A 27191-nucleotide genomic window follows, 5' to 3' on the forward strand; every position below is an offset into this window, starting at 1 on the left:
CCCAAGCAGAAATAGAACCCACAACCTGCGTATATGCCCTGAGCAACACTGGCTAGGGCTTTCTCCCAATTTTTTTTTATTGTTTAAAGTATTACATATGTCTCCTTTGTCCCCAATTGACCCTCCTGCCCCGGCCACTCCCATGCCCCCAGAACAAGCCCCCACTGCCCCAGAATCTGTATCCATTAGTTAAGCTAATATGCATGCATACAAGTCCTTTGGTTGCTCTCTTACCACCCCCTCCCCCTTCTCTCTGAGGTTGGATGGTCTGTTCAGTGTTTCTTTGTCTCTGGAGCTATTTTTGTTCATCATTTTATGTTGTTTATTATATTCCACAGATGAGTAAGATCATGTGATATTTATCTTTCTCTGACTGACTTATTTTGCTTAGCATAATGCTCTCCAGGTTCATCCATGCTGTTGCAAATGGTACAAGTTTCTTCTTCTTTTTTAATAGCAGCATAGTATTCCATTGTGTAGATGTACTACAGTTTTTTAATCCACTCACTGCTGGTGGGCACTTAGGCTGTTTCCAAATCTTAGCTATTATAAATTGTGCTGCTATGAACATAGGGGTGCATATGTCCTTTCTGATTGGTGTTTCTCATTTATTGGGATATATTCCCAGAAGTGGAATTACTGGGTCAAATGGGAGTTCCATTTTTAATTTTTTGAGGAATCTTCATACTGTTTTCTACAGTTGTTGCACCAGTCTGCATTCCCACCAGCAGTGAAGGAGGGTTCCTTTTTCTCCACATCCTCTCCAGCACTTGTTGTTTGTTGATTTGTTGATGATAGCCATTCTGACAGGTGTGAGATGGTACCTCATTGTTGTTTTGATTTGCATCTCTCAGATGATTAGTGACTTTGAGCATGTCTTCATATGTCTCTTCCGGCCTTCTGTATGTCCTTTTTCGAAAAGTGTCTCTTTAGATCCTTTGCCCGTTTTTTGATTGGATTGTTTATCTTCCTTTTGTTAAGTTGTATGAGTTCCCTGTAAATGTTGGAGATTAAACTCTTATCGGATATAACATTGGCAAATATGTTCTCCCATGCAGTGGGCTTTCTTGTTGTTTTGTTGATGGTTTCTTTTTCTGTGCAGAAGCTTTTTATTTTGATGTAGTCCCACTTGTTTATTTTCTCCTTAGTTTCCATTGTCCTAGGAGCCGTATCAGTAAAGATATTGCTATAGCATGTGTCTGATAGTTTGCTGCCAATGGAGTCTTGTAAGATTTTTCTGTTTTCCCATCTTACATTTAAGTCCTTTAACCATTTTGAGTTTATTTTTGTGTATGGTGTATGTTGGTGGTCTAGTTTCATTGCCCTCAACAATTTTTATGGAAAGAATGAAGAACAATGGCTCTTAGTTCAAATCCTGGAACTCTACATTGAACCTTGGTTTTCCCTCTCTGAAATGGGAATGATAATACCAGATTAGTATGAGGATGATCTGATGAATGAAAATTCCTGACGCATAGTCAGTTAAGAGTAGAGAAAAGGAGGGAGATTGGAGTGGGCAGAAGATAGTCAAGGAAGGCTTTTTAAGGATGAAAGGATCTTAGAAGTGAATGGATCATGTGGAAGCCAAGTGGTGGTGGAGATAGATAGAGAAAGACTTGGAGGTAGGGAGATAGGATGAAAGGGAAATTTCTCTGAACCTTGGCCACCCTATTTACTTTTCAGCCTGACCCAGGAAGCCAGGGGTTTGCTGTGAAGGCAGGCAGGACATGTTCACTGTCTCCTGAGACTCCCTGTAGGCAATCAGCCCGGGCTGGATCTGGCTTGCTGACCAGGTCTGGGATACTGCCAGATCTCCCCTATTGGCCTTGTGGAGATAGCTGAAAATAGCACAGGGGCCCTGGGTGTGCATCTGCAGAGGCATTGACCTAGTCCTTGTGGCAGGAAATAGCAAGCTCCCAGCTGTAGTGAAGGGGCTCCTTCCTGGAGCTGCCACACTGGTCTTACTTCTGCCCCGGGCTCCCAGCTGATGCTGTTCTGGCAGCAGTGAGTGGTTTCTCCAAGTGGGCCTGTTCATTATTCATGCCTTGCTGCCGGTGGTCTTAATCCGGCATCTAGAAGGGTTCAGGAATCTGGAGAAGGTGCTGTGTGTAAATTAAATAAGAGTCCAGAGACAAAACATAATTTTGGAAGGCATTTGGGGGGCCAGAGGAGCTTGGCTGAAGAAACCAAGTCCTCCCTTGTCACAGGACCCCTTGCTTTTTATTAACACAAATTGTCCTAAGGCAAGGTAGATATACACTTCAAAGGCCAGGGTTTGGTACACAGAATCCATTGTCAGATTGGTGAATTGCCTGCAGCTGTTCAGGTGTTTGGCCAGTAAGGGGCAATAACATGTAGATTAAGATGCCCTTAGCTGTCTGGCAGCAAGCAACCATTCATGCATCCCTTTCAGGTTTGGGGAAATGCCCTCAGCCACCTCCAGATGATTCAGCCCTGCTGACATGCTGGAATTGGCTTCCGGCACCTTGCCTCTCTGTAAAGCCTCCTGGGAGGCAGAGGTGGCAATAGCTACTGGCTACTAGCAGGGCAGGGCACAGGGGCTACAAATTGTACCTCTGTACCTGCCTGGCTCTGTGAAGAACTTCTGGCTAGAAGGCCAAGGCCTGGGTCTGCTGGGGGGAAATAAATGTTAGACTTATGTTCATTGCCCCTATGTGGCACACAAACTTGCTCCCATACTTTGGGAGGAACTTGAGATTCAGAGAGGGCATGCTACATATCTGAGGTTGCAGAGCAAAGCTGGGGGCATAAATTCTCAAGCACAGACACAAAGGCTGTGCGGCTCCCAGAACAGGAGAGTGGGAGAAATGGATGGGGATGTAGACTGGGAATGTGACAGCTTTGATGTCAAGGACTCTAGGGAAAGGCTGTTTGTCTCTGTTTGGCTTCCCTAGGGCCCACCTGGGAGCCCTGGGAAGACTCCACAGGGGGTGTGTTGAGCCAGAGTAGGCAACAGCCATGAGCTCATGTCCCTAGAGGCCCCAGGAAGTCTGGTAAGAAGGCAGAAGGAAAATGGCCAGGCCAGCAAGGAACAGAAAGACAATAAGGGACTTTGGGATGGCCCACAAAGCCAAACTCAGATGTGGGGAAGAAAAAGGTCATTTGCTGGGTCATTCATGTGCCAATCCCCTTGGTGGCTGAGTATTTTTATTTCCACTGAACAGAGGAGAACACTAAATCTGGAATTGGCATGGCGTATGCCTGACACCAAAGTCTGGGGTCTTTAAGAGCACCTTGATATGTGGGTGCCCAAGTCTGGCCTTCCTTGGACACATACTAGTATTCTGATCACAGTGGAGCCTAAGTTTCGCCCACTTCTAACTCCAATCAGCAGGGGGAGGCTGTACTGCATCGGGCTGCAGAGATGGGGAGCAGAGGTTGGGACTGGGCATAAGGAGAGAAGAGGAGGCCTCTTTCAAAAGCTCTGGGATTTGAGAAGCCCTTAGCTATACCTCTGTAATGGCTGAAAGACAGGGAGGGCTTCTGCCTAAATTTGCTAAGGGTAGTCCTGCCGCTGCCCCAGAACAAAGTTGTAACTTCTCAACTCAAGGCTCTTATAGCTTCGCTCCCTCCCACCCCCCAATACACCCATCCTTTCTTATTTCCCACTTCCAGGTCTTTGCACACGCTCTTCTCTTGGCATGGGATACCCTTTATGTTCCTTTCTGCCTGGTCAACTCCTACTCATCCTTCAATTCCTCGCTTCAATGTCACCTCCTGCAGGAGCTCTCCTGGACCTCTTCCATTCCCAAAAGTTCCATCATACCTCCTGCTGTCTCTCTCTCTCTCTCTCTCTCTCTTTTTCTTTTTTTTTGAGGGCAGAAACGTGTCCCCAGTACCTAGCACAGGGTGGGACACATAATAGATGCTTAGTAAACAAGTGAGCAAAATGTATCCCTCCTGGTGGTTGGGGAGCAAGGGTCTATCTGGGGTGGTGAGACGAAGAAGATGAAGTGCCCCTGCACCAGCCCTGCCCAGGATCAGGCTGACCGGGAGTCTAGGGGTATACTTTAGTTCTTAGGTGGTGTCACGAGGGTCCAAGGAGATCTTGGATGTGAAAGAGCTCTGCAAACTGTAGTGTGCTATCCCTAGTAGGTCCCTGTACCTCTTTGCCTTGCTCCAGTGAAGAAGAGGATAGAGAAAGAAGGTTATAGAATGAGGGAGGGGGAAGACCAGGCCTGGTGAGGGTAGGGTGATGGTGGCCCCGGCTCTCAGAAGCAGAATTCTGGGGACTGAAGACCTGCCTTGGGTCTTTCTCTCCTGTGGGATCTAATACCATATGGGGGTGGGGGGCATGGCCCCAGAACTGAGGCCCAGAGAGAGGCAGGCATTTGCCCAAGGTCACACAGCAGGAGTGGGAAGTCACCTTATGAGCGCTGTCCCCCCAGCATGACAGGTGTTTTCACGCTGGTCTCAGATTCAGACATCTGCTTCCCGGATCCTTCCTCTCCTGGCCACGCAGTCCCAGCGCCCATCCTGCACTTCTTCCACACCACCAGCCTGCTCCTAGGCTTAGCCGCCAACAAGCACCGAATGCACCCTGGATGGCATAGTCTGAGAAGCTTCAGACCATCCCTCTCCTTGACTCCCCTCCAGGTGGGGAAGACCGGGCTCAACCTCGGTGCACCACGGCCCAGGCTGCATCACCGTCCAGGCCTGTCCATGAGGCGGCCAGGGCGCTCTTCTCGATGCCCGGGGTGGGGCAAGTCTAACCCGGTGCGCTATCCCTTTAAGCCCGAGCGAGATGGGGGTTGTTAGAGATAGCTGAGGGTAGCACGGGCCGGCGCCGCAGGACAGGCCAGAGGTAGAAGGGTCAGAGGGAGTGGAGAGCAGAAGGGGCGGCGGCCGGGCCACCTGGATCTGGTGCCTGGGGTCCCCTCGCCGCCCACTGTGTGCTCGAACCCTGGGCCCTGCGAGCGGCGGGCGGCACCCAATGTAATGCGGAGAATGTGAGAGGAGTAGGGCGGCGGGGAGCAGAGGATGCTGGAGAGGGCGGTGGCAAGGTAGATAGCGGGAGAGACCGGACCTGGATCGGGAGGTTGGGGGGCGGGACGGGTAGGAGAAAGGAGAGGAGGTGAAGAAGGGGCAGAGACCGAAAAGGGGGAGAGAAGGAGCGGGAGAGCACCCGGCTGCAGGCGGAGGCGCGGGCTGGTAGGAGGGAGCTGGAGCCTCTGGGTGCGAGCACCGGCGCCCAGATTGAGCCCTGGCTGGGGCGTGGTGCAGCCGCGGCCTGGCGGGGCACGGTACCGAAGCTGGGACGCAAGAGGGTCCCCCTGAGAGCGGCAGCGGACCTGAGGCGGGGTCAGCTGGGAAGGGGACGGAGGTTCGCTCTGCGGGGGCCAAGGGCTGCCCTTCGGAGATCCGGAGGGCCTGGGCTCCAGGCCTTTGGGTGCGGCGGCAGGGTGCGCGCGCGCGAGTGTGAGCGCCCCGGCGCGAGGGAGCGCGCATTAGCGATTCTACAGGCGCCGTAGCGTGGAGAGCGGGAGGCAGGAGCGGGCGCGCAGCGGAGCGCAGGGCCCCCCCGCGTGCACACAGGACGCGCGCGCGCGCACACGCCCTCTCCGCTCGCGGGCTGCTTTTGCCACAATCCCGGAGCCGAATCCTGCGGAGCGGGAACCCGAGCCAGAGTGGGAAGCGGAGCGGAGGCCAGCCAGGGATGCGGCCCCAGGACAGTGAGTATGGCCCAGCAGGGACACTGAGGGGAGGTTGGGATCGCGGGGCACAGGCCAGGAGCTGGGGTGTCTGCCCGCCGGCGGTGCTGCTGCGTGCGCGGCCTCTGATTGGGCCGGAGCCTTGGGGCACTGGGTGGGGACTGGGTGTTGGGTGCGCGCCATGGGTGCGTGCACGCGCGGAGCGGGAATGGGGCGCCCACTGCACTCCAGGTCCAGACCGCGCGCCCTCCCGCTGCGCGGCCCCGCCTAACCCTCGCCTGTAACCTGAACCCTGGTGACTTGGAGCAACTTTGGGTGTGCGGGGAGAGGATGGAGACGCTTTAATGGTAGCACCCAAACCTTTCTTTCCCGAGGAGAGAGCGCGAGGGAGGAATGGGGCGGGGCGCGGGCTATGCTGCCTGATGGGCAGAGCGGTGCGTCTCTACCACTCAGTCGGCACAGCCGCTGGCTTTTGGGGACGCCTATCCAGCCCCGCGGCGCCGAGCTGGAGCCGCTCTGGTCGCTGGACTCCTGTGACCCTGCCTGGGTCGGCAGGACTGCGAGACTACAGCTTCCAGGTCTTTCCCGCCAGGCTAAGGACACGGGGCTTGAGGTGGGGGAGTGGGGAGATTGCCCAGTGTGTGTGTGTGTGTGTGTGTGTGTGTGTGTGTGTGTACACCTCTAGGCCCTCTAGCCTGGTTCCCCGCCCTCCCTGATTTTCTTGGAGCCATGCTCCGTGTGCCTCACTCTGTGTGATGAGGTTGTGGTTGTGCTGTGTCCCCGGACCCCCATCCTCCAGTCTCCTCCCACACTTCTGTCTTGTGCTAGCTGCCTCGGGGAACTTCCTAGCCCCTTCCCCTACGAATGCCAGCCCTGCCCCTGCAGTAGAAGATGGGATGGAGAGATGTGGTCCAGGATGGGGCCCCTGAAAGGGAGGGGACCTGTGTGTCCCCAGGAGTGAGAAGCCCAAGGAAGGGCAAGGGATCAGACCTCCTCAAGCCCCTCTCCCCCTTTAGCAAATCCTTCCTACGTTCAGGGCAGATTCCTCCTCCTCTAGGAAGCCTTCTTCTATTGCTCCTGGATCCTCAGTACAGCTTGGCTTCTGGATTGGAGCAGTTGTTTTCCCCAGCAGCCCTTGTCCATATGCCCTCTTTCCTGGCACTTAGTGTACGAGCCTGTGGGGTCAGAAGTCTTGTTCTCAGCCTAGATGCTGGCTGGAGGGGTGTGATGCTTGACCGTCAGTATCTACCGGGGTCTCTGGGGTCTGGTGAAATGTTGTGTGACCAGCTCTCAGGCTTAAGCCTTACTTCCACTTCCATTTCCCTCTGGAATCTTTCAGCCGCCTTGTGAGAACATGGGGGTCCATGGGCACACGTCCTCTCCATTTCACAGAGGAGGGTTTTGAGGCAGAGATGGAATTAGGAGAACTCCAGTTTCAGGACAGCCTTCTGGTGAAGGTATTCTTTAATCCTGGCCTTTGGTGAGGTGGGGGTAGGGGTGGGGCAGGGAAGGCACCTGGCCCTCTTTATTGACTTAGTTAGCATCAGGGCTCTGAAGTGTCTCCCCAGGGCAGCTATTCTGTGCTTGTGACTAACATCCTCTCCTGATGGACAAGGAGGTGGGCACAGCCACCCCCAGCCTGATTCTCCCTGGCTTGACTTCTGGTACTTTTTGATCCCACCCTCATGAACTTTCCTAGATTTGGGACCAGCGTCTGCCAGGGCTTTGCATGATGGTTTGCTTATCCTCAGCACTGGGATGTTGGTATCATCCCCAGCCTGCCCCTCTAGGTGGGGCCCTGGCATTATCATCCTGTTTAGGACCCGGAACCCTTCCCACTCTCCTGAAATCTCCATCCTGGAGCTACAGAGCTCACCCTCAAGGGAATAGTTTCCATAGGGAGGTCTAAATGAACATGGGAGAGGGGGACCTGGTGTCTATTAAGACCGCTTCCTTCCCTGGTGGCCCACCTGAGGCACCGAAGGTTAGAGTAGCTTTCAGCCTCAGGCAGGCCTTTGTGACTCTCCAGTCCCGATGGCAGCCCAGACTCATCCCCAGGGCCACTTAGGCCATTGGAAGCCTTCTGTGGGGAGGTGGGGAGAGCTGTTGCCCAGGGGTGATCAGAAGTCCTCCTGGGGCTAGGTGAGGGGTGGGGGGAGTGGTAGGCCTATTGAACCTTGTGGTGGCTCCCTCAACCTCTGCTAGCTTTCATTCTCAGGCATTCTCTTGCTGACTCAGTCTTTCTTAGCTGTTCTCTCTCTCTCTCTTCTTACCTGCCCCCCCCCCCCAATACCCTGTGGGTCCCTGAGCCTCCTGAGTGTTGACCAATGCTCTGGTGGACACCAGGTGGCTAGAGCATGGCCAGATGCCTGTTTGGCTGTACTCCTGTCATCAAGGCCTGTTTGAACCCTCTGCCCTAGTTCTTCTGTCCTCCCCGCCACCCCAACTGACTCTAGCAGGATAAGCCCTCCATTTGGGGCCTTAAGCCTTGGGGAGGGAGAGGGCAGGATACCTCTTTGGTCCCTGGTCTCTGCTGTAAAGGTTAAAAATCCCAGCCAGGTGCTCTGAGCCCCCACTGGCTGCCCCTTTAGAAAGACAGCCACTTGCCCCTCAAACCTTCTGACTGGTAAGGAGCATAGCCCCTTTAATTTCTGTCTCCAACCAGGCCCTGACCCTGCCATGTTTATGTTTTACATTATAAAAATAGTGCATTCTAACAAATTCAATGAGAAGAAGTTATTGGGTGGGCTGGGCTTTAGGGTCACTTGAGGAAGGAAAGGTACCTCTGACCACTCAAGCCTCCTTTTGAGGGAAGTGGGAACAGGCCACCCTGACCAATCACAGTCTCTCCTGTGGGCTTCTGAGGCCCAGACATCTGCTCCCAAGCACCACGCCTTGAGGAAGGGGAGTGGGCAATGAGCTATTCAGATGAATTGGAAGGGCTGGTGCATTTTGACCTCCTCAGATGTTTCTGGCACTTGGTAGATGCTCAGTAAATATATTGAGTAAATGAATGAATGGAGAATGTGAATGAACAAGGTCTTTCCAGGCAGGTGGTACAGCATTAGCAAAAGCACAGAGGAGGGAAACAGCAGGCATGAGTGAAACGTGTTGCAAGTGAGTAGTTCATGCAGGGGCACAGCAGGCACAGAACAAGTTGGCACAAGACGGAGGAGGACCCTGAGTGCCTGACTGAGGAGTGTGGGTTGATTCCCTACTCAGGTTGTAGAGTTGAAGTTTTGGAGGGATTCAATCAGATTTGCAATTTAAACTGCTCTCTCTGGTGGTCATGGAAGGGGTTGACTAGTAGAGCCAGAGGCAGGGAGGTGGTCCTGAGGCTGCTATGGGAATTTAGGCTGGATGGTGGTGAGGGCAACAGCTGGACAGGCTCCTTGCCTGCCTTCACCAGGATGGCTAAGGGGCCATTCATGGTTCCCCACGCAATGGAGGATGCAGAGATGTGGCCTGGGTGGGAAGCCAGGTGGGGCAATGTAAGCCATCAGAGTTGAACAGGGCCTGGGGCATCACTATTCCTACCACCTGGGTATATTTGCAGGTGTCCTGGAGTCATAAATATGGGCCTTTAGCCCAGCCAGCATGGCTTAGTGGTTGAGTGTCAACCTATGAACCAGGAGGTCACAGTCGATTCCCGGTCAGGGCAAATGCTGGGTTGCGGGCTCGATCCCCATTGTGGGGTGTGCAGGAGGCAGCCGATCAATGATTCCTTCTCATCATTGATGTTTCTATCTCTCTCTTCCTCTCCCATCCTTTCTGAAATTAATAAAAATATATTAAAAAAATAAAAAAAATATGGGCTTTTAGTATGGGCCTCCCAGAGGTACACTTGAGCAAGTCCCTGTGGCCTCAGTTTCTATGCCTGTAAAAAGGATAAGTTTGTTTGTTTCTCTGGAGACCTGGACTGATTTTGGGTGGAAGTTTGGGACCTCAGAAATGGGATACAAAGGGAAAGGGTAGAGGGTCACTACTGCTGTTTGACAGGGGAAGAGTTTGAGACCAGAGAAGGGTCTCATATAAAGTCTTAAACTGGGGGCAGGGCATTCCAGCCGGGGGTTTTCCTGGCTGTGACTAGCTCGCTGGGTAGGGATGGGCGGTGGCTGGGGTCTCTGCAGAAGACATCCTCAGGCAGTTGCCTTGGCAGTCCAGCTGTCAGGGAGCATATGGGGCCATATGGTCACATCAGGGGAGGCGCAAGCCACTGGAAGAGAATCCCTGGCTTTCTGGTTCTATGTAGGTACTATTAGCCACCAGGCTCAGGGTGTGAGGAAGCCAAAATGGAACCTCAGTGTCCAGGTTGGTTTGGACGTGGAGGTTGAACCTTGGCAGGTGGCCTAGTTCCAGCACCCATCTGCCAGGGCAGCCAGGCAAGTGGCTCCATGCCCAGGACTGATCCAGTTAGCTCAAGACCAGCTGTGCCAGCCACCCTCCCATCGCTCACCCAGCTCTTATTGCCCTGCTGGTCCAAAAGCCTTGGGGTGGCACAGCATATCTGATGTCAGGGTCCTGAGCGTATGTGTATATGACATGCAGCCTCACCCTGAGCACTGATTATGTATCTATGAGATCTGGGGCTATGGAAACGGGCCCCTTGAATTAGCCTGCTGTGATCAGAAGGGCCTGAACTTAGAAGGAGGAGGAGGAACAGGAGGAGGAGGAGGAGGAGGAGGAGAAGGAGAACATCAAAGGCAGGGGAGTGGGGAAGGGACTGCCAGCTGGGAAGGTGTGGGTGACCTGGTGCCTGGCGTGCCCGGAACCCCGCTTTTCAGCCTTAGGGAAGTGAGCCAATTGAGTGAAGTTATAAAAAAAGAAAAAAGAAAAAGGGTCTGAACTTAGATGCATCTGGAACTGGGTTTGATTTGAATCCTGACTCAGCTACTTATAAGCTAGGTGAGCTCGGGCAAGTAATTTCAGTTTTCGGAGCCCCAATCTCCTCCTCTGTTTCTGGAAGAATGGTACCTCTCTTATACAGGTGTTATTAGCAGGCTTTGAAATAATACATGGGAAGCATGCCCTAGCCCTGTGGTCGGCAAACTGCGGCTCGCGAGCCACATGCGGCTCTCTGGCCCCTTGAGTGTGGCTCTTCCACAAAATACCATAGCCTGAGCGAGTCTATTTTGAAGAAGTGGCATTAGAAGAAGTTTAAGTTTAAAAAATGTGGCTCTCAAAAGAAATTTCAATCATTGTACTGTTGATATTTGGCTCTGTTGACTAATGAGTTTGCCGACCACTGCCCTAGCCTGATGCCTTGAAGAGTCTCAGTAAATGTTAGCTTGGTTTGATCTTTGCTAGGAGGAGGAGGTGAGTCCTGCTGGAGTTTAGTGTCCAGGTTGAAGTAGAGAGAAGCCTTATTATTATTATTTTCCAGGGCAAAATTTGTTTTATAATTTTTCATAAGTTTTTACACTCCTTCCCACTCCTTCCCTCATGTAGTCCTCATGGTAGTTCTATAAAATAGGCAGAGAGCCACCATTCCATTTAACAGATGCTAAAACTGGGATGTGACTCTTCAGAGTTGCAGAGTGAGTTGGGCTTGACCCTGTCTCTGGCCTCCTAGTGCAGGACTCTTGCTCTATGGGTGTGCTTCCCAAACTTCGGGGTGGAGGCCTCTCTAGACCAAGCTTGGGGATCCCAGAGATTCTGTGAACAGCCCTGTCTCCGTCATAGATGCAGGGACAGGCTGTCATAGTGACAAGCAGCCAATCCCAGCTGGGGTGGTATGGAGAACACTCAATGAGGCAGCATTTGCTGCATTTTTCTGGCTGTTCAGCACTGGGTAGAGGTGAAGGGGGTGGTGCCAGGGAGTACGGAGGGGTGGGCCTTCACCCCCTGGGCAGCCCTGGACCATGCCAAGGCAAGCAGGGCTTAGCCTTCTGGGGAGAGCACTGGTCTTCACTGCTAACTAGCTGGGTGACCTTGGCCAGGTCACTGTCCCTCTTTGAGCCTTAGTTTCCCTCTTTGTAAATTTGAGATAATTATCTTCCTCCCTACCTCCTAAGGCTGCCCCGAGGAGAGGATTATTTTTAAACCTCACTTAAGGACATTTCTTCCATTGATTTTCTAGAGAGAGTGGAAGGGAGGGAGGAGGGAAAGAGAGAGAGTAATAGCGACATGAGAGTAACATATTGATTAGTTGCCTCCCACATGTGCTCCTTCTGGGAATAGGGAACCTGCAACTGACTTATGTACCCTTGACTGGGAATCGAACCCACAACTCTTTTGTCTGTGGGCCAACACTCTAACCATTGAGAAAACTGTCCAGGGCTAAATATATATTTTTATACAAACACTAGAGGCCCGGTGCACAAATTCGTGCACGGGTGGGGTCTGGCTGGCCTGCCCCAATGGGGGCCCATGGGCCGGGCTGGGTGGGAGGGGCCAGCAGGCTATTTGGCCGACAGGTCCCGCCCCTGATCGGGGTGTAGAGGGCCGAATGGGGGCTGGGCTGGGCAGTCAGACATCCCTCTCACAATCCAGGACTGCTGGCTCCCGACCGCTCGCCTGCCTGCCTGCCTGATTGCCCCCTAACCACTCCCCTGCAGGCCTGTTTGCCTCTAACTGCCCTCCCCTGCCAACCCGGTCACCCCTAACTGCCCTCCCCTGCCGGCCTGGTAACCCCTAAATGCTCTCCCCTGCTGGCCTGGTCGCCCCCAGCTGCCCTCCCCTGCAGGCCTGGTCCTCCCCAACTGCCCTCCCCTGCAGGCCTGGTCTCCCCCCCCCCACCCCCAGCTGCCCTCCCCTGCAGGATTGGTCACCCCCAATTGCTCTCCCCTGCAGGCCTGGGTCCCCCCAACTGTCCTCCCCTGCAGGCCTGATCGCCCCCAACTGCCCTCCCTTGCAGGCCTGGTCCCTCCCAACTGTCCTCCCCTGTTGGCCTGATCGCCCACAACTGCCCTCCCCTGCTGGCCATCTTGTGGCAGCCATCTTGTGTCCACATGGGGCAGCCATCTTTGACCACATGGGGGTGGCCATCTTGTGTGTTGGAGTGATGGTCAATTTGCATATTACCTCTTTATTATATAGGATGATATTCTACAGCTCTGAGTCCAGGAGTCCCCAGTCCTCCATCTGATGATCTTATAATCATTCAGTGATTCACTTGTTGGGTACTTCCTCTGGGCCAGCTTAGCTGGACAGAGGTGAATAAGACCAGCCCCTACCCTCTTGGGAAGTGCAACCTGGCAGTAACTGTGGGCTCTATGGCTTTTAACTGGTCATCACACTCCTGCTCAAAACACTTCAAAGGCTCTCTATTGCCTGCAGGCTGGTGTCTGGACCCCTCAATGCCTTGCACAGTCTCACTGTCTGCCCCTCTGCCCCAGCAAGCTCCCACCATGCTCCTATGTGCCCCCAGGCTTCAGCCAAACACCACTTACCCTCCCCCTCACACATTCTGTGGCTTTCACCCTCCAGGGCTTGGTTGTGCTGTTCCCTTCACCTGATCCTTTCAACACTTTTCAACACTCAGTCCAAATGCCATATTTAAACACCCGTTTCCTGTACCCCTAGCTGGAAGTAGCTGTTCCTTCCTTAGAACTCTGAGAGCAGTGAATCTGCTTTACATTTAGCTGACATTTGCTGCATCTTTACTGTGTGTCAGTCCTACTGTTTGCTAGGCTTGTGACATAAGGCCTGGGAATATTTTGGTGGCAGGGACCAGGCTTATTCATCTTGGGTCCTTGATCTGTCCATGGACCTGGGCCAAATGGACTGAGCAGGAGCCTGTGGTGTGTCCCTAAGGGCCTTTGTGGCCATGCCACTTCCTCTTCCCCCTTGGGCCAGGCCTGTGGGCTAGGCCCAGGACATCTCAGGCTTTTGCGCTGAGGTGCCCACTTCCGGAGGCTCCATCAGGCCAGGGCAGGGCCCAGTCTCTGACCACACACAACGCTTCCTTATGAACTGCATGACATTCAGCAATTAGCGACCAATTACTTGGTGGTACTGATAACTCTTCCATTATCAACCAGCAGAGATGGGCCAGCCAGTGTTTGTGTGGGTCAGCTAGACCTGGTTGGGTCATTGTAATCTTGGCTGTTTATTCCTGACCAGAAAGCTCAATAAACAGAAGCCAGAGAAAAGGAGGTGCAGTCTACCCTCTCTTCAGACATACTGCCAGGGTTGGGATTGAAGGATGGGGAGGAGGGGGAATTGGGGCAGGCAGGGAGCTTTTGCTCACTCTCACCTTCCTCTGTTCCTACCTTCTCTGTTCTGCTTCCAGTCTCTCTTGGTCCTGGGTCTCAGCCTTCCCATTTGTTAAATGGGGATTTCAGTCTCTTTGTGGGGTAATGCTTTTGAATGAGATGTCCAGGCAGTCACTGACTTGTCATCATTTCTGCTTAACAGGTGGAGGCATTCTGAGGCTCAGAGAGGGTGATGGCCACATGAGGAGGGAGCCAGCATTGCAATCCCTAGCCAAGGGCTGCTCTGCAGAACAGGGAGATGGTGGACAAGTGGGCGGTGGCCAATCAGAAGACAATAGCTGCCTCACTAAAACGCTGTGTCTGGCTTCTAAATGTGGAGCTAGGACTCAGAGGAGCCTGTGATAAAGCGATTTCTAGGGAAACCCATAAAGGAGATGGCAGGGGGGATATTTAACCTATTTAAGAGACACGGCTGCCTTTTAGGCCCACCAGGAGCATGGGGCACTGTTTGTGGGGCTCCTGGCTCACATCAATGCTGGTTTATTAAAAATATTTCTTTTTGTTAGGAAAATTTTTGAACATACAGAATAGTATAAGAAAGTCCCATATATCCCTCACCTAGATTTTTGTTGTTGTTAATCCTTACCTGTGGATATTTTTCCACTGAATATTTTCTGGTCCATAATATTTTATTTAATTAATTTATTTAAAAATTATTATTTAAATCTTTATTGTTGAGACTATTACAAATGTCCCCCTTTCTCCCCCTCCCATTGCTCCCTTCCACCTGGTTCCTGCCCTGCCCAGCCCTTGGCCCTCACTGTCTGTGTCCATAGGTAGGATCTTAGGTTAATATCCTCTTGTTCCCCCTGCCCCCCGTCCCCCACCCCCGTTCCTTCCGAGATTCATCATGTTCCATGTTTTCATGCCTCTCATTCTATTTTATTCACCAGTTTATTTTATTCATTAGATTTCTTGTTCATTTTTGATTTTTAGATTCAATTGTTGATAGATATGTATTTAGTGCCATTATATTGTTCATATTTTAAATCTTTTTTCTTTTTTTGTTGCTTATTTTTAAAAATCTTTATTGTTGAAACTATTACATGTGTAAATGTACCATAGTTTTTTTACATAGGTCCTCCTTTTCCCCTCATTCCAGCCTGCTCCTGTCACACCCCTACCAAGGCCTTCACCACACCATTGTCTGTGTCTATGGGTTATGCATATATGCATACAAGTTCATTGTTGATCTCTTCCCACCCACCCTCCCCTGCCTGCCCTCTGAGGTTCAACAGTCTGTTCATGCTTCTATGACTCTGGGTCTATTTTTTATCATCAGTTTATTTTGTTATTAGATTTCACATGTGAGTGAGATCATGTGATACTTATTGGTATCTTTCTCTGACTGGCTTATTTCACTCAGCATAATACTTTCCAGGTCCATTCATGCGGTTGCAAATGGTAAGAGTTCTTTCTTTTTTTTTTATTGCTGTGTAGTATTCCATTGTGTAATTGTACCATGGTTTTTTTATCCACTCATCTGCTGATGGGCACTTAGGCTGTTTCCAAATCTTAACTACTATAAATTGTGCTGCTATGAACATAGGGATGCATATATTCTTTCTGATGAGTATTTCAGTTTCTTAGGATATATTCCTAGAAATGGGATGACTGGGTCAAATGGGAGTTCCATTTTTAATTTTTTGAGGAAACTCCATACTGTTTTCTACAGTGGCTGCACCAGTCTGAATTCCCACCAGCAGTGTACTAGGGTTCCCTTTTCTCCACATCCTCGCCAACACTTGTCATTTGTTGATTTGTTGATGATAACCATTCTGACAGGTTTGAGGTGACATCTCATTGTGATTTTGATTTGCATTGTGGGATGATTAGTAACTTTGAGCATTTTTTCATATGCCTCTTGGTCTTCTGTATGTCCACATTGGAGAAGTGTCTAATTAGATCCTTTGCCCATTTTTTAATTGGATTGTTTGTCTTCCTTTTGTTAAGTTGTATGAATTCCCTATATATTTTGAAGATTAACCCCTTATCAGATATAAAATATGTTCTCCCATGCAGTGGGCTCTCTTGTTATTTTGTTGATGGTTTCTTTTGCTTTGCAGAAGCTTTTTATTTTGATGTAGTCCCATTTGTTTATTTTCTCCTTAGTTTCCATTGTCCTAGGAGATGTATTGGTAAAGATATTGCTATGAGAGATGTCTGAGATTTTGGTGCCTATGGTTTCTTCTAGGACTTTTATGGTTTCATGCCTTACATTTAAGTCTTTTATCCAGTTTGAGTTTATTATTGTGTAAGGTGAAGTTAGTGGTCTAGTTTCATACTTTTGCATGTACCTGTCCAATTTTCCCAACACCATTTATTGAAGAGACCATTGCTGCTCTAATGTATGCTCTTACCTCCTTTGTCAAATATTAATTGATCATAGTGGCTTTGATCAATTTCTGGGTTCTCTGTTCTGTTCCATTGATCTATATGCCTCTTTTTGTGCTGGTACCAGACTGTTTTGAGTATAGTTGGTTTGTAGTATAACTTGAAATCTAGTATTGTGATTCCTCCAACTTTGTTCTTCTTTTTCAAGATTACTGCACCTATTTGGGGTCTTTTTTGGTTCCATATAAATTTTTCAAGTGTTTGTTCTAGGTCTGTGAAATATGCTGTTGGTATTTTAATAAGGATTGCATTGAATCTATAGATTGCTTTGGGTAATATGGACATTTTAATGATGTTCATTCTACCTATCCATGAACACGGTATATTCTTCTACTTTTTTATATCTTCCTCTATTTCATTTTTCAATGTCCTGTAGTCTTCAGAGTACAGGTCTTTTACCTCCTGGGTTAAGTTTATTCCTAAGTATCTTAATTTTTTTTGTGGCAATGGTAAATGGGATTTTTCTTTTTTTAAGTTTCTCTTTCTGAGAGTTCACTGTTAGTGTATAAAAATGCTATGGATTATTGGGCGTTAATTTTGTATCCTGCTATGTTTCTGAATTCATTTATTAAATCTAGTAGTTTTTTGATGGAGTCTTTAGGGTTTTCTTTGTACAGTATCATGACATCGGCAAATAATGAGAGTTTTACTTCCTCTTTTCCAATTAGGATGCCTTTTATTTCTTCTTCTTGTCTGATTGTTATGACCACAACTTCCAGAGCTGTGTTGAACAAGAGTGGTGAAGGAGAGCATCCCTGTCTTATTTCTGTTCTGAGGGGAAATGGTTTTAGTTTTTGCCCTTTGAGTATGATGTTGGCTATAGGTTTGTCATATATGGCTTTTATTATGTTGAAGTATGTTCCCTCTATTTCCACTTTGCTGAGAGTTTTTGTAAAAAACCAGTTTTGGATTTTGTTGAATGCTTTTTCTGCATCGATTGATATGATCATGTGATTTTTGTCTTGAAATTTGTTTATGTGATGTATCACATTTATTGATATGTGAATATTGTACCAGCCTTGCATCCACAGAATACATCCCACTTGGTCATGGTGTATGATCTTTTTAATGTATTGCTGGATCCAATTTGCAAAATTTGGTTGAGGATTTTAGCATCTATGTTCATCAGTGATATTGGTCTGTAGTTCTCTTTCTTTGTCGTGTCTTTATCTGATTTTGGAATTAGGTAATTCTGGCCTCATAGAATGAGCTTGGAAGTGTTCCTTCACCTTGAATTTTTTGGAATAGTCTGAGGAGTAGAGGAGTTATTTCTTCTTTGAATATTTTGTAAAACTCCCATGTGAATCCGTCTGGACCGGGGCTTTTGTTTTCTGGGAGTTCTTTTTATTACTGCTTCAATTTCATTAGTAGTTATTGGCCTATTTATGTTTTCTGAATCTTACTCATTGACTTTTGGAAGGTTGTATTTTTCTAGGAATATGTCCATTTCAGCCAGGTTGTCCTGTTTGTTGGAGTAAAATTGTTCATAGTAGTTTTTTATGATCCTTTGCATTTCTGTGGGGTCAGTTGTTACTTCACCTCTTTCACTTCTGATTTTGTTCATTTGGATCCTCTCCTTTTGTTTTCTGGTGAGCCTGGCTAGAGGTTCATCAATCTTGTTTATCCTTTTGAAGACCCACCTCTTAGATTTATTGATCTTCTGTATTTTTTTTTTTCATTCTCTAAGTTATTTATTTCTACTCTGATCTCTATTATTTCCTTCCTTCTACTTGTTCTGGGCTTTTCTTATTGTTCTCTTAAGTGATAGTGTTAGATAATTTATTACTAGTTTTTCGTGTGTATGTGTGTGTGTGTGTGTGTGTGTGTGTGTGTGTGTGTGTTTTGAGGTAGGCCTGTAGTGCTGTGAACATCCCTCTCAAGACTGCTTTCACTGTGTCCTCTAGATTTTGGATTGTTGTGTATTCATTTTCATTTATTTCCAGGATGTTTTAAAAATTTTTTCTTTGATCTCTTTGGTAACCCATTCATTGTTCAATAGCATGCTATTAAGCCTCCATGTATTTGAGCTTTTTTATTGTAGCTGATTTCTAATTTCATGCCATTGTGGTATGAGAAGATGCTTGATATGATTTCAATCTTCTTGAATTTGTAGAGACTTAGCTTGTGTCCTAATATGTGGTCTACCTTTGAAAATGTTCTATGTGCACATGAGAAGAATGTATATTCTACAGCTTTGGGGTGGAATGTTCTGAAGATGTCAATTCTATTCTACAGTGTCATTTAGGATTGCTGTTTCCTTGTTGATTTTTGCTCTAGAGAATTTATCTAGTGTTGTCACTGGGGTATTAAAGTCCCCTACTATCATTGCATTGCTGCTGATCTCTTCCAGAAGTTTTTTTTTTTAATGTATTTGGGTGTTCCTGTATTGGGTGCATATATGCTTACCAGAGTTATATCCTCTTGTTAAATCAATCCCTTTCGTATTATGAAGTGGCCTTCCTTATCTCTTGTTATGGCCTTCACTTTGAGGTCAGTTTTGTCAGATATAAGTATTACTACCCCAGCTTTTTTGTTGAGAAATAAGTCGCTAGTCTGATGGGGCATCCTTTGTAGGTAACTTTCTGTCTTTCTCTGACCGCTTTTAATATTTTTACTTTGTCGTTGGTGTTTGCCAATTTATTTATTTATTTTTAAAACATTTTCCTTTCTTTCTGAAGGTTTTTATAAAAATATATTTTATTGATTTTTTACAGAGAGGAGGGGAGAGAGCCAGAAACATCAATGAGAGAGAAACATCGATCAGTTGCCTCCCGCACCCCCTCCACTGGGGATGTGCCCACAACCAAGGTACATGCCCTTGACCGGAATCGAACTTGGGACCCCTCAATCCGCAGGCCAACGCTCCATCCACTGAACCAAACAGGGTAGGGCTGCCAATTTAATTATACTGTGCATTGGCGTTGGTCTTTTGAGATTCATTTTGTTTGGGACTCTGTGAGTTTCTTGGATTTGTGTGAGTTTTTTTTCCCTATATCAGGAAAGTTTTCTGTCATTATTTATTCAAACAGGTTTTCTATTCCTTGCTCAGTTTCCTCTCCTTCTAGCACCCCTGTTTTGTGGATGTTGTTTCATTTCGTGTTGTCCCAAAGTTCCCTTAGGCTCTCCTCCTGTTTTTTAAGTTTTTTTTTCTAGATGCTGCTCTGCTTGGGTATTTTTTTCTACCTTGTCTTCTAGCTCACTGACGTGGTCCTCTGCTTCTTGTAGTCTACTGTTGATGCTTTCTATTGAGTTCTTTATAGCAGCGATGTCATTTTTCATTTCTTCTTGGTTCTTCTTCATTTCCTCTTGGTTCTTACACATATTGTTGAATTTGTCTTCCATTCTTTTCAGCTACCTTATGACCATTTCTCTGAATTCTTTCTCTGACATATTGCTTGTGTCCATTTCGTTTAATTGCTTTTCTGGTGATGCCTCCTTTTCTTTCATATGTGGGCTGTTTCTTTGTCTCCCCATGGTCTCTCTTCTCTGGGTATCTGGTTATGTAGCTCTCTCTCTCCTGCATTAATTTAAAGGCACAAAATACAACATAACAAGGCACAATGCACAAGGCACTGAACACAAATGTATTCATGATACTAATAACCCCAAATAAAGGTGACCACCAGAAAAGAGAATCCTATCTAATAGAAGAGTAATATGCAAATTAACCATCACTCTGCTATACCCAAAAGCCACGCACAGCAGCCAATCAGGAGAGAGTATGCAAATTAACCCAACCAAGATGGCTGCAGCCATGGAGCGAGTAAGATGCTTGGGTTTCCCTGGCAATGGAGGAAGCCAAGCTTTCCACACACCCTGGCAGGCCCAGGCCTCCACTCAAGGCTACAAAGTTTCAACTATAGAAGATAAATCCCAACAAAAATGGTGGCAGCCACAGAGCTGGAGAGAACAGGAGGCTTGAGTTGCCCTCGGTGATGGAGGAAGCCAAGCTTCAGCAGCCCTGGCCTGCCTTGGCCTCTGCTACAAAGTTTCAATTATAGAAGATAAATAAATCCCAACAAAAATGGCTGTGGTCACGGAGTAAGCAGGAGGCTTGGCTCCACTCAAGGCTGCAAAGTTTCAATTATAGAAGATAAATAAATCCCATATACCAGGGCCTCTGCTTGGGGCGTGGCCGGCCTGCAAACCACCACAGGCCCCTCGCCCAGGCTGCCCCATGCCCCAAGGGAACCCCCACCCTGATCCGGGACACCCTTCAGGGCAAACCAGCTGGCCCCCACCCATGCACCAGGCCTCTACCCTATCTAATAAAAGAGTAATATGCAAATTAACCATCACTCCAACACACAAGATGGCTGCCCCTATGTGGTCAAAGATCCTGCCCCCATGTGGACACAAGATGGCCACCACAAGATGGCCAGCAGGGGAGGGCAGTTGTGAGGGACCACGCCTGCAAGGGAGGGCAGTTGGGGGCGATCAAGCCTGCAGGGGAGGGAAGTTGTGGGGGACAAGGCCTGCAGGGGAGGGAATTTGGGGACAACCAGGCCTGCAGGGAAGGGCAGTTGGGGGGGACCCAGGCCTACAAAGGAGAGCAGTTGGGGGGACCAGCCCTGCAGGGGAGGGCAGTTGGGGGGGGACCAGGCCTGCAGGGGAGGGCAGTTAGGGGTGACCAGGCCTGTAGAGGAGGGCAGTTAGGGGCAATCAGGCTGGCAGGGGAGCAGTTAGGCATCAATCAGGCTGTTAGGGGAGTGGTTAGGGGGTGATCAGGCTGGCAGGCAGAAATGGTTAGGGGCAATCAGGAAGGCAGGCAGGCGAGCATTTGGGAGCCAGCAGTCCTGGATTGTGAGAGGGCAGTCAGACATCCCTTGAGGGGTCCCATATTGGATAGGGTGCAGGCTGGGCTGAGGGACACCTACCCCCCCCCCCCAGTGCATGAATTTCGTGCACTGGGCCTCTAGTTAGGGAATAAGAAAGAAAAAAAAAAAGGAGTGTAAAGCTGATATTGAGAAAAGGAAAAAAAATTAAGAGAGAAAAGAAAGAGAATGAAAAGGAAGGAGGGAAAATTATTTATATGGGGAGAAAACTCCAATAGAACAACCACTAATCCCCAAAAATGCAAACAACAAACACCAGAGATGAATGCAAACTACAAACAACTAATAACAAGCGAGGAGAGGAAAAACAGAAATAAAAAACAAAGAAAAACAAAAACAAGCAAAAAACAACAACAACAAAAGAGAAAAATCTCACAAACATGCACACTCAAAAAAACCAATCTAATCAACAATCAAGCAAATAACAATAGGACAGAGAGAAAGCAAGGCAAAACAAAACAAAACAAAAAAACCTAGAACAAAAATACCAAAACAAAAAAAACAATAACAACAACAAAAAACAAACAAAAGAAAGAGTAGAGAGAAAAAAAATTTGGATAGTGAAGAAAGAGAAGAGAGTGGTGTGTATGGACTTAGAGCAGGGGATCGGAAATTAGATATATAAGTAGGGTGAATTTTTAATGGGGTAAAAAGAAGGAATAGGGAAAATCTAAAGCAGGAATAGGGTAAGAGAAACAGAACAACAAAAGGGGAAAAGTGAGGAAGACAGTGTTGGCATAAAGGTAAATTTGAGATAGAGTAAAATGATGCTAAAGGAAAAATGAAAATAGAATGTAGAACACTAATCCCAAAATAAAATAAGATAAAGATTAATTAAAATGACACTTAAAAAAAGGTAAAATAGTAGTAGTAATAATACTGATTAAAAATAAAAAATATAATAATTAAAAAGGTAAAATCAAGTGAGGAAAAAAATTAGTTTCTTAAGTAAAAGATGAAAAAATAAAAATGTGCAGTAGTGAAGGTCATTCACTTCTTCTACTGTTCTGTTTGGCATGCCTGTTTCCTGTCTGGTAGTCAGGACAGTATTGAAGTTCCCTGTGTTCCACGGCTCCTCTGTGTTGTAAGCCACAGTCCTGATTTTCAAGCAGGCAGTATTTCTTTGTTTCTTAGACTCCTTTATTTGTGTTTATACAAGAGTCAATTTGTGATTCAACCCCTGTGTGGCAGTGTTTCTGGATTGACCTCCAGGGCTATAAGTTCTCTCTAGCCAGTATTTAGATTTTGTTTTCCCTGTCACACTTAATACTGATTTGGGAGAATGGAACTGCCCCAGAGCTGGTTCTCGGATCATTACTCCCTCCTCTGATACCCAGGTTCCACAAAAACAACTTTCCCCTGCAGTCTCTTAGAGTGTCCCCAATTGGGTGATCCTATGTGCTGGGCTTAGTAATCAAAAGCAAGGATTTAAAGAGAAAAAAAGAGCCAGAGTAAGTGCGCGAACTCGTGACATTTATCCTCCGGCACTGTGTGTGACTCTGCTCAAGTCTCTGTGGCAGTCTTTATTATCCTGGCACTAAGCAGCTGGCACACTGGTAAAATTTCAGGCTGCCTTTTTGTGCCCAGTCCAGCTATGGGTTGATTTTTAGAGTTCCCTTTCACTAGCAGCCCTTCCATATTCGCGGATCACGTTAGCCCCAACAGCCGCGGATTTTGTGGGGCGCAAACTTCTCCTGAACCTCTAGATCCTGTTGTGCACATTTCTCTCTCCAGCCTGGATTGCAGACCTCACCTTTTCCTAGACGAAATCTGACCTTTCCGTGAGAAGGTGCAGAGCTCATTCCAGTCCAGGTTTTGTGCTGCTTGAGATCCGGTGTTCCTGGTTTCGCAGCTGTTCCCTGGGTGTTGTGGTTGTAGAGTCCTGGGATGTATAGGCTTCCGACCACAGCCTCTCTCCCCTTCAAGATGGTGAGGTCTCCGCAGCAGAGCTTGTTGCTCCGGGAGAGATTTCGGCAGCAGTTGAGGCTGCCCGGTCAGGGGAGCCCAGTCCAGCAGTCCCCAACAGTCCCTTGGAGTATAGCTGTCCCTCACTCACAAATAGACACTCCCCGTATGTCCACACACTCTCCTTTCGTTCTCTCACTCACACACTATCATGCAGTCTGCCTTCCTGTCAGCAGCCATCTTCCAATCCTCTTACCCCAGCTTTTTTTTTTTTTTTCATTTCCATTTGCCTGAAAAAATTTTTTTTCTATTCCTTCACTTTAAGTCTGTGTGAGTCCTATGTTCTGAAGTGGGTCTCTTGTAGACAGCAGATATATGGGTCATGTTTTTTTTTTTTTTTTATCCATTCAGCTACCCTATATCTTTTGATTGGAGCATTTAATCCATTTATGTTTAAGGTTATAATTGATAAGTACTTGTTTCTTGCCATTTTTATTCTTTATGCCTGTGTTCCTTCTTCCCTTTCTATTTCTTCTTTTTAAAATAGCCCTTTTAGCATTACTTGCATTGTTGATTTGGTGGTAACAAGTGCCCTGAGTCTGTGTTTGTCTGCAAAGCTCCTTATTTCACCTTCAATTTTGAGTATTCTTGGATTCAGTCTCTTGCTTTACATCACTTTGTGTACTTCATTCCCCTCCCTTCTGGTTTGATTTGTTTCTGTTGAGAAATCAGTTGTTAGTCTAATGGTAGACCCCTTGTAGGTAACTTTCTGTCTCTCTCTGGAAGCCTTTATGATTCTCTTTGTCTTTTACATTTGACAATTTAATTATGATGTGTCTTGATGTCAGTCTTTTTGGGTTCATCTTATTTGGGACTCTGTGCTTCTTGGACTTGTATGACATTTTTCTTCCCCAAATCAGGGATGTATTCTGTCATTATTTCTTCAAACAGGGTTTTTATTCCTTGCTCAGCTTCCCCTTCTGTCATCCCTGTTATGTGGATGTTGTTTTGTGTTGTCCCAAAGCTCCCCTAGACTCTCCTCTTGCTTTTTAAGTTTTTTTTTTTTTCCAGTTGCTGCTCTGCTTGGATGTTTTTTTCTACCTTGTCTTCTAAATTGCTGATTTGGTCCTCAAATTCTTCTCGTTTACTGTTGAAACTTTCCATTATGTTCTTTATTGCAGCTATGTCATTTTAAATTTACTCTTGATTCTCTCACGTGTTGGCGAATTTCCATTTAGATGTTTGAGCATCCTTATAACCATTACTCTGCATTCTTTCTCTGACAAATAACTTGCCTCCATTTCATTTAGTTCCTTTTCTGGTGATTACTCCTTTTCTTTCATTTGTGGGTTGTTTCTTTGTCTCTCCATTTTGCTATTCTTTTGTAATTGTTTCTATGCATAGATTAAACTGCTATGCCACCCAGATTTTTTGAATTGGTCTTATGTAGTAGATGTTTTGTGGGACCAAGGGGTGCATTCTCTCATGTCTTCTGCACTGGGTGTTCTAGGGAGGCCCCCTACTTGAGATATTTGGGTTCTGCTGGTTTATTGAATGTTATTGTCCTATTCCTGGATGGAGTCTCCTCTCAGGATGTCTGATTATGTGGCTTGCTCTCTACCACATTGTGCCAGCTGTTGTAGAGGTGCTGAGTGAAAAGCACAAAATACAACATGACAAGACACAACACAGAAGGAACAGAACACAAATGTGAACAAGACACCTATAACCCCAACAAAAGGGACCACCAGAGAAAAGAGAATTAGGAAAGAGAAAAGAAATAAAAAATGATAGAGGAAAACAAAAAGAAAGAAAGAAAGAATATGGGGAGAAAACACAATAAAACATACAAATAAACCAAAGAGCATAAATAAAAAACACCCAGAAAAAATGGTGGGGGGTAGGGGAGCAAAATCTATAGGAGCAGAGCTTAAATAAAGAAAATAAGGCTAAGGAATTGGATGAATAGGAGAAGGACCATGGTTTAGAATAGAGGAGGGAGAAAAGAAATGAGAAAACAAGAAGAAAAAAAATTTTTTTAATTAAAAAAGAGAATAGAGGAGAGAGCAGATAGGCTTACATTTAGGAAGTGAAACAAGTTAAAAAATTAGGAGAAGAGCCTAAGTTGGTTTGGCTCAGTGAATACAATGTCAGCCTATGGAATGAAGGGTCCCAGGTTTGATTACGGCCAAGGGCACATGCCTGGGTTTCGGGCTCAATCCCCAGCAGGGGGCATGCAGGTGGCAGCCGATCAATGATTCTCTTTCATTATTGATGTTTCCATCTCTCTCTCCCTCTCCCTTCCTCTCTGAAATTAATAAAGAAATATATTAAAATTTTTTTTTTTTAAATTAGGAGAAGAAAAGAGCAAGAGAAGAGAGAAAAGAATATTGAGTAGTGAAGAAAAGTAAAGGGCAAATGGAATAGGAGCAGGGAAGAGGAAGTTAGATATATGAACAAACCAATAGAGACTAGAATAATAACACATCAATAAAGCAGATAAAGAAGGTCCATTTTTAAAAAGGAGAAAAAAGTAAGAGAAAAACTAAAGCAGAGAAAGGAGAAGAAAAATGGGAGGAAAAGAGAAGAGAGGAAGAAAAATGTGCAAAAATAAATAAATAAGTAAAATAATCCTATATAATAAAGAGGTAATATGCAAATTGACCATCACTCCAAAACACAAGATGGCTGTCCCCATGTGGTCAAAGATGGCTGCCCCCATTTGGACACAAGATGGCCACCACAAGATAGCTAGCAGGGGAGAGCAGTTAGGGGTGACCAGGCCAGCAGGGGAGGGCAGTTGGGGGGTGACCAGGGCTGCAAGGGAGGGCAGTTGGGGGGGACCAGGCCTGCAGGGGAGGGCAGTTTGGGGCAACCAGGCCTGCAGGGGAGGGCAGTTAGGGGTAATCAGGCTGGCAGGGAAGGGCAGTTAGGGGTGACCAGGCTGGCAAAGGAGGGAAGTTATGGCTGACCAGACCAGCAGGGGAGGGCAGTTAGGGGTGACCAGGCCAGCAGGGGAGGGCAGTTGGGGCAATTGGGCCAGTAGGGGAGCAGTTAGGTGTTGATCAGGGTGGCAGGGGAGTTGTGAGGGGGTGGTCAGACTGGCAGGCAGAAGCAGTTAGGGGCAATCAGGCAGGCAGGCAGGCAAGCAGTTGGGAGCCAGTAGTCCTGGATTGTGAGAGCCTAAATGGGCAGTCGGACATCCCTCAAGGGGTCCAGATTGGAGAGGGTGCAGGCTGGGCTGAGGGACACTCCCCTCCCCCGTGCACAAATTTCATGCACCGGGCCTCTAGTAAATAAATAATAAAAAATAAAAAATTTAAATGAAATGTTCACTTCAGCTGAGTTTTAATGCCCCATGGGAGCTAGTTTAGGACCCCACTCTTCTGTCCTGTCTTCCAATTCTGGGATTCCTGTTAGATACTTAGGTGCTAACCATTGTCAGGCACTGTCTTTTGGCTTTTAGCACCCTGCTTGAAGCCCCCAGTGATCCACTGGTCCTCTGTTTGTGTCTGTCTCCTCAGGCCTTGGCTTCAAGCAAGCAGGGCTAATCTGCCCTCTTTGCCTGTTGCCAGCTGTCAATCTTAATCACCCAAGCGTCTATTTCTTACTGGGCTTTAGGTGGGGTTGGTACTATTTTGCTTTTAGGGAATATGATGGGTGTTTTTCCTGTCCCAGAGCTACTCCTCCATGAGTGGCCCGAAATATTACTCTACCCTTGGTTGGACAGAGATCCTTGTATGGAGACCAATGGGGTGGGCTGGTAACCTGTAGGCTTTATCAGTCTGGTTCCCAGAGTCACTGAGGGCTCCTTGAGACTATTCAGACCTGTTTGTTTGGCCTCTGCCTTTGTTTCCTCTGTAAAGCTCAAAATGCAGGGTGTGGCAGGCTGTATCTCTTGCCCTGAGGCTACTGAGCGGGGCTAGCTTCTCTGGGGAGAAATGGGCTTTTAAGTTTGGAAGTCTAAGAACTTTTAAGTTTGGAAGTCTAAGACTGTCCCAGTGCAGGGCTCCTGGCTATTGCTTTTCTCTGCCCTGCTTCCCTCCCCAGCTTCTCCTCAGGCACCTCAAGTCCGTGCCTTCCTCCCTGTGCCAAAGCCTCAGGTGAATGGTTGCCATTGAAAGTTCTGTATTCTGGGTTTAGAGAATAAAAACAAAGTAAAAACAAAA

At 47.3% G+C, this 27191-nt stretch overlaps 1 protein-coding gene across 1 annotated transcript in view; it reads left to right on the plus strand.

Annotated features, from left to right (window-relative positions):
• The first annotated feature begins 5507 nt into the window (after positions 1 to 5507).
• The window catches only part of LINGO1 (leucine rich repeat and Ig domain containing 1), a 225741-nt gene continuing 204057 nt past the window's right edge, over positions 5508 to 27191 (plus strand). The window contains exon 1 of the mRNA XM_079769708.1: positions 5508 to 5693. The gene's annotated coding sequence lies outside the window, so the exon portion shown is untranslated. The remainder of the gene's footprint in view (positions 5694 to 27191) is intronic.

This window comes from Cnephaeus nilssonii (genome assembly GCF_951640355.1).
Source record: "Cnephaeus nilssonii genome assembly, chromosome: 4".
NCBI lineage: Eukaryota > Metazoa > Chordata > Mammalia > Chiroptera > Vespertilionidae > Cnephaeus > Cnephaeus nilssonii.